Here is a 6,877-nt window from a genome sequence, read left to right as displayed (position 1 = left end):
ACCAGAAAAGAGTAGTATCCCAAATGCCCAAGAAGGGAAAGTACCAAGGAGAAGAAAGTGGTCAACAATATCATATTGGACAGAAAAGCTGATAAAGATGAGGACTGAGAAAAGACTGTCAGATTTGGCCGTTCAGTTTACTTTAGAGAGGGGAAGTTTCAGATGAGTGATAAGATGGGAAGTCAAACTGCAAATGGTTGAGGAGTGAGGGAAAGGAAATGAAGTGTAAGGAGTGAGTGTAGATGGTTCTTTCAATGAGTTTAACTAGGAAGGGAGATGAGATGTAGTATATGCTTTAGAGAATGATAGGAGATAGTGAAGAATTTTTTTGTTATTTTCGTTCTGTTTTTAAGCATGAGGGGCAGAATAAAGACATGCATGAAGACAAAATAAATTAGTTCAAGTTAAATTTTACACAATAGCATGCAAAACACAATTCTCCAAAACTCTGGCATTTTCTCCCTGTGGTCAACCTCTCCCTCTAATAGGAATTTTTTTTTAAGTATGGTGGAGATTTGGGAGTATGCATACTGAACTTGAGTCAGAAGACCTCTGGATTAAAATTTCTTCATCTATAAAATGAGAATAATAATACTTGTAGCACCTACTTGGCAGGGTTGTGAAGAAACTGCTTTGTAGACGTTACAATGCTATGTAAACTTGAATTATTTCTATTAATCACTTCTCAGGGCCCCAGTTAACTTATCCATAAAAAGAGTGCTGGACTCTAGTCCATAAGTTTCCATAAGGAAACTTCCTGCTATGACTATAAAGAGTTCTGCCTGATGTTGTCCATCATAATAACATTATATTTATGTATCATGATTTGTTTAGCCAGTCCCCAACCAATGGGTCTCTACTTTGTTCCCAATACTCAGATACCATAAAAAAGTGCTGCTATAAATATTTTGCTATATAAAGTTTTTTAATTTTTTATCAGTGATCTCCTTGAGGCAGTACATTGCCAGTGGATTTCATTCAATTGTGAGCTTTACCTTTCTATTTCCAGCACTTAGCACAGGAGCCAGCACATAGTAACTTAATAAATGATCACTAATTGATTGACTGTGTCAAAGTGTATGGGAAATTTAGCCATTTAGAAGCATAATTTTAAATAGCTTTCCACAATGGTTATAATAACTCACAGTTCCACCAAAAATGTTCTAGTATGACTCTTTTTCCCCAGGTCTTCTGAGATGGCCATTGCCAGGTTTTGTCAACCATTGCTAATTTGCAGGATTTGGCAGAGTTGTTTTGATTTCTGTTTCTTGGCAATGGTTGCTCATTGTTTACATTTTTCTGAGAACTGTTCATATTTCTTTTACTGCTGCTATATCAGTAAAGAAATTTTGTATGCAAAAGAAAATGGTTTGGTCATATGTCAAAAGCAAGAGATCACTGACTGAAGGATGGCCCATTTGCTTCCCTGGCATCATGTGATGTCAAAAGGAAGAGAAGGCGGGTTCTAGCACATTGGTTGGGCATAGTGAGGATAATAGAATGACATAGACACTTTCTAACTAGGTGACCCTGCCTGCCTCAGTTCCTCATCTGTAAAATGAGCTGGAGAAGGAAATGGCAAACCATTCCAATATCTTTGTCAAGAAAACCCTAAATGAGGTCAGAAGAGTCAGATACAACAACAATGGACTAGAGAGTTGATCATATGGCCCAAACCCAGGTCCAAATGGATTGTAACCTGCATCCATGGAGGAATTGTCCATATTGAAGGGATCTCAAATGCATTGGAGTGTTTGAGATTAAAGAATTAGGAACAGAATTTCCCATTAGCTCCTCTGAGTACTACCCCTCAACTCCCTTCCCTGGAAAATAAAAATAGGTTTGCTAAAAAGACTCCTTAAGCTTCCTAAGCCATAAGTGCTATCATTCTCACACCAGGCACAACTTCTCACTGCACTTCTCATCCCCAATCTTAAAAGCAGAGAATTAATTACCAAGATTTAATTTGCTTTGCGAGATCACCCACTCAGTTCTGCTGCTGAGTGACACACTCTGAAGTTTTATCTAAAAGAATGAAAATTAGCCCAGGCTGACGGAATTGACCCTGAGGATCTTGGGTGAAAACTGCCACTTTCCTTTTTTAATCATGTAGGGGTTTCTTCCCACCTACTGGCTAATTTGCGAAATCCAATCATTCTTAGCAAGTCTTTCCACCAACTCTCAGTTCAGTAGTTGGCCTTTTGAATTTAGTATAAATCCAAAATCTCTGAAGGAAGCCAGGAATACAGAAATCATTAACATCCATTTCTGCAGATTTCAGGAAACCACATCACAAAAGAAGAGACAGATGCAGAAATATGTCAGGATAGCTACTGATATATTTGCCATGGGGTCAATAAGTAGTCCAAAGAAATTTGTGGGTATGGCATGAAATTGCTTCTTTCTGGATCAAGATAAAAAGAGAAGGGCTGTACAAAATTGGGGGATCTTTTATTTGATTGCTGCTTCTGCTAAAAGGTTACTGCTAATAGAAATGGATTGATATATATCATTTATTTGGGTTCTTTGTTTATAAGTCTTTTTTCCCACAATAGGGCTTAAGCATAAGAGCCTAGATATTGAGCACAAAAGAATCATAGAGATCATCTAACACAATCACATTTTATTGATGAGGAAACTGAGACCTAGAGGGGTCGTGAATTACCCAGGGACACAGAGGTACTCACAGAGACAGGATTCCCAGATTCTTTTCCTTCAGTTAGTTTCTTCCATCTTGAAGGTAGAAGCCAGAAATACCTAAAGTGACTCCAGAACCTGAAAATATCTAAAGCTGATTCAAAAAACTTAAAGACACTGAAGGGATTTCTCTCTCTCTATCTGTCTCTATCTGTCCCTGTCTCTGTCTTTCTCCCTCCCTCACTCTCTCTCCTCTCCCACTGTTTCCCTCTCTGTGTGTGTGTGTATCTGTGTCTCTCTCCCCCCTCTCCCTATCTCCTCTCCTCTCCTTTCTCTCCTCTTCTCCTCTCCTCTTCTCTGTCTCTATCTTTTTATCTGTCTGTCTCTCTCTCCCCTCTCCTTTCTCCCTCTCCCCCCTTCTGTCTCTGTCTCTGTCTGTCTTCCCCCATACAAATCTTCCAACTCTACCCTATTCTTTACGTAGACAAGGGACACTGATTTCCTCTAATGAGGACAGAGTCCAATATCAATGGTTTTGGAGAGTAGGGTTACACACAAGACTTTTCAGGTACACATACAACACAAAAGAACACATAGAGATTCAGGGAAAGCAAGCCAGTTTACCAGATGCCACAGAGTTGCCCCTGCTTTGCCTCAAAAAGCTTTCACTGGGTTTCTCTCTTTTCTTTTCTTCTTTCCAACCTAATTTGCTTTGTAGTCAGAACATGAGATAACGTAAGGGGTACAGCCAAGGGATCTGGGCCCTCTTCCATTTTGTATGCTCCTTATAGGAAACCTCCAATTTGAAGAGAGAAGTTGGTGTTTTCATTAGGGTTATTGGCAATTATGGGCAGTGCCTTCCCCTCCCTACATTTCAAGGTAGCTCTTTGTCTTTCTGATTATTAACAATTTGGGTGACATCGATGCACTGAATGGAGCTTTGAAGACAGATTTGATCAATCAATTAGCACAGAGAGGTTTTAACATTTTTGTATCAATTGAGATATATATGCACCTACATATCAAAAATACATAGGGATCTAAAGGCAAGTAAAATTTTATTAAAGGTATTTGCCCAAATAGCAAAAGGAATTTTTATCAAAGATAAAAGATAATTTCCCTTTTCATTATAACATAATAGATAATAATGTAATTTCAAAATAACCATTGTTCATGCAAAAGCTTTTAAAATCTTATGTCATCAAAATTATCTCTTATATTTTGTAGTTTTCTATGTCCTTTGTTTAATTAAATGTAATTCTCTTTCCAATATGCCAAACTGCCTACGGAAATTCTGTATGGGCATATCAACCACAACATTATGCTCTGTTCTAAAGCAGGGATTTATAGCAAGTCTCTTGATGCTTTTTCACAGCTCTGGGTATCCAAGATGGAGTATTAATAGTACTATACTGTGTTCCACTTGATTTCTTGGGAAGTCACCATTGAAATACAAGATGAATTTGGTGGATACAAAACTCCAAAACAGTCAGTCACTAAGCAGAAATATTGGGACATTCATGAGGGGTAGACGACAGAGAGAAAGAAAGGAATATGGCAAGGGACTTTAGTGTTTGTTTATCAGAATGTTGGCTATAATGATATTATGAAAATTCCTATAAGAATCATTACTTGAAGTAATTCCAAAGCCAATTTGATGTCAATCTTATTTATTTTACTGGAGACTAAGTCACAAATTGGTTAGTATGAAATAGGACAGTGAGCCAGCACTAGATTTCTTCCTGGGGATAAATGGATACTCCCTTCTTCTAAATACTTTTTCTAAAAATCCTTTTAGAGGCTGTTTCCACACTCATGGTAGCAGAACCATCATGGTTAGATTTTTATCATATTGATTTAAAGGTAGCAGAATTGGAATAGCCAAGTACAATGGAGGACTAGCCAATAAGGTCTCAGTCCTGAAAGACTGACAAGCCTATTTCTGAAAGGGCATTATGATGTGGAATTGAGGGATCCAGGTCTGTACTTCATAGCATATAGAGGTATTCTATGACTGTATCTGGTCTGCCAATTACATGGTGAAGAAATGGCCTTTTGATTATCTTCTGATCTGAAACTGAGCCTTCATACAAAAACCACCAATGACTCTGCATTGTTCTTTTCCCCACCTGGCTACATTTGAGTCAGGAGGCAAGGGCTGCTAATACAAGTGTCCTATACTTCCTACCAGTGTCAACAGCATGCCAAGGGCATGTGGCCCAGTTATTGCTTCTATCCCTGATGGGTCTATTCTCTCCTGCCTTAGGTGAAAAGATATCAGAGGTAAAACAGACTAGATGTGACCTTGAAAGCTTCAAAAGGTCAGGAGAGCACCAGAGATCCAGGGATGGGTATCTATGCCAGAGTGAGTGGGTATCCCAACCCATTGAGGAGTAATGCCCTGGGTGCCCTGTTTGATTCATTGTAGCAGTAGATTAAAAGCAGCCAGAAAGAAGGGAATCATCCCTCATCTATACTGCAATCAGAAAGGAACTTGGGGTCAATGCTTTGTAGTAACTGTTTTAAATCTGAGTCTCCTCTCCCTAGGATCTAAACTGGTATAAAGGAGATTGTGCTCCCAGGTGTGGGGGAAAAATGTACTTGTGATCTTACTCTATTTTCTCATTAAATACCACTTTGTAAAAGCTAATGGATGTTAATTAGTTAAAAGACACTGGGATCTAATAAAAGGTAATTGCCATTGGGAAGAACACACCAGAATGGAAGCTAAAGCCATCAGAGAAAAATAGCCCTAAATCTTCCGGGATACCCTAGAACTCTGAAGGGACCTCGTGGTCAGCAGCTTTCTGGGGGACCTGACTTGTCAGGGAGAGTGAATGTTGGGATAAGAACCCCCAGAGCTCTTACAAAGCTACCTACATAAGGTTTCTGGTCATCTGGCAATCTCACTGCTGTACAGATAGACCACAGATGATAAATTTGATCAAACATTACAGTTGTTACAAGTCTGCAGTAGTAGATCTATTGCTAAATATATGGGCAGTCTTGGTAATAGTGGTTACTGTGGACAGCTGAGGCTGGTTTTAAATAATGAGCTCTCTCAGGACAAAAACCATGCACCTTCTTTTTGTTAGGCTGAAATGCTCAGCACAGAAATATGTTCTTTAGTCTGGAGTGAGTTGAACAGAAGCCTACCTCCTTGGAATACTTGGATACTTGGTATGACATCCAAGAAGAGGTGGGAGCAGGTCAAGAGAACTTAGATTCATAGTACATTGGGAAGAGTGTTGGGTTTGGAATCCACAAACTCCCTGTATGATCTGGAGTAAGTCATTTCTCCTTTCATCTGTGAGATGAAGGATTTGGACAATATGGTCACAGGTCACTGCCAACTCTAAATTTTTGATCCCAGGACTGGGGAAACAGGGCACACAAGTAAAGAGCCAAGATCATGCCTGTATTGATTAGAGAGCAAATAGACAAATCAGAATTAGGCAAGCATAGCTAAAAGAGGGAGGAAGGCAAGTCCTTAGGACAAAATAAGTTTGATGTTCAAAAATCCAGGAAGATGTTGGGAAATCAGGGAAGCAAAGACATTGATAGAATGGAACAAGCCAGGTTGAATGGCTATGTAACACCAACATCAACTGTGGTCGATTCAGAGGCACATGATGAGGGTTCAGATCTTGGCTCTGCCACTCACTAACTAGGTGTCCTGGGGCAAGGTACCTAGCTGCTCTTACTTTCAGTCTCCTCATCTATAAAATGAGAAAATTCAACTACATGATCCCAAAAGTCCTTTCAAGGCTTCAAGCCTTAAACTTTTTCTTATTCTGTCATTTTAATCAGGCTCAACTCTGTATCCTCATTTTGGGGGTTTTCTTGGCAAAGATACTGGCATAGTTTGCCATTTTCTTCTCCTGCTCGTTTTACAGATGAAGAAAGTGAGGCAAATTTAAGTGACTTGCCCAGGATCACACAGCTAGTTAAGTGTCTGAGGACAAATTTGAACTCAGGAAGATGAGTTTTCTTGACTTCAAGGCAGGTACTCTATCCACTGAACTACCTGACTGCCCTAGCTTTAAACTTAGGATCCTCTGAACAAGGAATAGACATCATCACAAAAATCCCAGAGTTGGAAGGGTCTCCAGAGGCCCTTCAATCCAACTCATAACCAAACAAAAATCATTAATTAGCATTCATCCAGTCTTTCTTTGCTTTAGATCTCTAGTGAGGGGGAACCCATTGCTTTCCCATTAGGAAGCCCATTAGGGCCTCA

The sequence above is a fragment of the Notamacropus eugenii genome, chromosome 5 (genome assembly GCF_028372415.1).
Source record: "Notamacropus eugenii isolate mMacEug1 chromosome 5, mMacEug1.pri_v2, whole genome shotgun sequence".
Taxonomy (NCBI): Eukaryota; Metazoa; Chordata; class Mammalia; order Diprotodontia; family Macropodidae; genus Notamacropus; species Notamacropus eugenii.
The sequence above is the reverse complement of the archived record's forward strand: the minus strand, read 5'-3'. Positions refer to the sequence as shown.